A 3,032-nucleotide genomic window follows, 5' to 3' on the forward strand; every position below is an offset into this window, starting at 1 on the left:
TTTAGAGCAGTTTACTTACTTGCTAGTTATATTATTTTCGAAATTGAAGTTTTCAAGGCCGCTCATGAATGACAGAGGTAAAGGACAATGACAATGTCATGGCTAGCAAGACAATAACCTAGAGACTGACCATATATGTATGATCAGCGTCCAAGATCACTCTCCACCAGAGCTAGGACCAGAGAGAACCAGGCAATGGCTGCAGAGGACTCAGATAGTAGAAACACCCCACCCTTAGCTCACAAGGATGGTGAGGTTACAGACACTACAAGAGACTATCGAGCTTGAACGTGACTCGAACCCCAGCTCAGCAGATTATTTTCGAGTTAAAATGTTTAAAGGTCATTCATGAATGACAGAGGCAAGGGGACAGTGACAATGCCCTGAATAGCAGGACGATGCCCTAGAGACTGACCATATATACATATGTTCAGCGACAAAGCACCCTCTCCACCCATCCTTAGCTCACAAGGATGGTGAGGTTACAGACATTCCAAGAAACTATCGGGCTTGAGCGTGACTCGAATCCCAGCTCAGCAGATCACCACGCAGGAACGTTTCCAACAGGCCACCACAACCCATATGAAGTTATGGTAATAATAATAATAATAATAATAATAATAATAATAAAAATAATAATAATAATAAGACCAAAAATAATATCAATATCAACAATAACCCCAGTAATGATCATAACAATGATAATAAAATAATAATAATAATAATAATAATAATAATAATAATAATAATAATAATAATAATAATAATAATAATAATAATATTAATAATGATAATAATAATAGTGATAATAATAATAATAATAAAGATAGCAACAATAACCCCAATAATAATAATAATAATAATAATAATAATAATAATAATAATAATAATCATAATAATAATAATAATAATAATAACATAGTTGATAAATACAAAAATCATACTCTTATTTATGAAGAAGAAAAGAAAATTAACAAAACCTTACAAAGTTTCTTAATGCAACATAATAAACATGTAAAAGTTGCTCGCTATCATTTAAATTCACAATGCTTTGCATCATAATGGCTATCATTTAGAGGAAGTTTATCCCGGAGTGGAAAGTTGCTGACTTCATGCGCAGAAATCCCTGCTTTCATACACTCAACATCACAGACCAAAAGAGCTATTCAAATGATGCATTGTCGTCATGGCATAAATTCTGCCATGAGAGAGAGAGAGAGAGAGAGAGAGAGAGAGAGAGAGAGAGAGAGAGAGAGAGAGAGAGAGAGAGAGAGAGAGAGATAATTACTTTAGTGAGGTTTCATCTTTTCTTATGAAGTCATATGTGCACCTTCTTGCGCACTCGTGGGCCTAATTATACACATGGTATTTAGTGATAACACGGAATTACCATTATTTTGTGAATAACTTCTACCCAAAAAGGAATTAAATTTGGTGAGTGTACCGACCCTGACCAGGAATCGAACATATACCTTTTTGAGCAAGTACCTGGATGACAATAAATCTGCTCATGACTTTTTGTTTAAATGTTGAATGAAATAAAAAACCTTTGCAGCATCCCCTATGTCTCTATCTTAAGAGTAAGTACATGGGAATGTTAAATATGAAGAGAAGAATAGAGTTAAAATGATTAATATATAGAAGAATGAAAAGGCTGAAACATATTGAATAGTGTAAATTGCCCAGAAATGAAAGGACAGGCTCATCTATTGTTAGATTGTTTGGAGTTATGGAAAGAATGGATAACAGTAGAAGTGTGCAAAGAGGAATATTATATTGTGTGAAATAAACTTTAAACATTAAGGGCCTTAACATCCATGACATACTGGAAAGCGTTTAATATTTAGTAAAGAGACATTTTGTGTAAAGTGGTTCAACGCACTACTTATGAGCCCCCTGTATCAATAACTGGATATCAGAAAATGGGATTAATCTGCTCATTAGCCGTTTAATCAGGAATTGAGCAGTGACTGTTGAGTAAATCTTCCTCTTGAGCCACCACTTAAGAGGGCAAGCACCTTAATGTTAACATAAAAGGTTTTGTTCTTGTGAGTGGAGTAAAACTAAAAGTCTTTAGGAATGAGGTTGCAAGCCCTAAGCCCAGGTTTCCCAATCCTGTGGTCGCGACCCAGCCAAGCGCTTTTCCTGGGGTCGCAAAAATCTCAAAATATAAAAATAAAAATAAAAATTTTAAATATGACAGAACTCGCAGTAAAGAAAAAGTACATAAACGTATTTGTGGATTTTTATTTATCGACTTGTATATTTATATTCATATACAGATATAAAAAAAAAAAACTAAATTTGAATGGTGGTAGCCCTGAGTGCCGTACGCGTTTGATACGTGAACAGCATCACCGTCCATGTCTAACCAGGCAGCCACTCCAGCTGTACTAACGCAGTTTCGAATGTGCTGCATAGGTTGCACTGTCTTTGATTCTTTATATTTCTTAATTACTCACGAAAAAGTGGTATAACTACAATAGAAACTGACGAAGAGAGATGGGCAAGGCAAGAGGAAGAGAAGGAGAGGGGCCAGAGAAAGAGGAGGGGCCACTTTTCATGCCCTCTCCTACATTTTCCTATTTTCCCTTTCCCCATTTCCTTATTCTTCTTCCTCCTTCCCCGCCTTTCCACGCCCCTTCTCCTCTGTTTTTTTAACCTCTCCCCTCCTTTCTTCCACCTTCTTGCCCCCCTCCCATCCTCTTCGATATTTCCTTGCCACCTCCCCTTCCTCTCCTCTTTACTCCTCCCCTCCCTTTTTATTTACCTCTTGTGAGTTTGTGTTGTTTTTATTGTTATTTCATTTATTGTGTTATTAGATGTGTTATTTTATTTGTATGTCCTTGTGAAGTTGGCGCGACTGCGGCTCTGGTCACTTGGTCGAAAAGGTCATTGGTTTGGCGGTTGTTTAGAGATTTGGAGGATTTTATGTCGCTGGTTTTTGAGGTTGTTGGTTTGGCAGTTGTTTAGAGATTTGGAGAATTGTAAATGGTTGGTTTTTGAGGTTGTTGTTTTGGCGAGATTTGGAG

The sequence above is a fragment of the Palaemon carinicauda genome, chromosome 14 (genome assembly GCF_036898095.1).
Source record: "Palaemon carinicauda isolate YSFRI2023 chromosome 14, ASM3689809v2, whole genome shotgun sequence".
NCBI classification, from domain to species: Eukaryota; Metazoa; Arthropoda; class Malacostraca; order Decapoda; family Palaemonidae; genus Palaemon; species Palaemon carinicauda.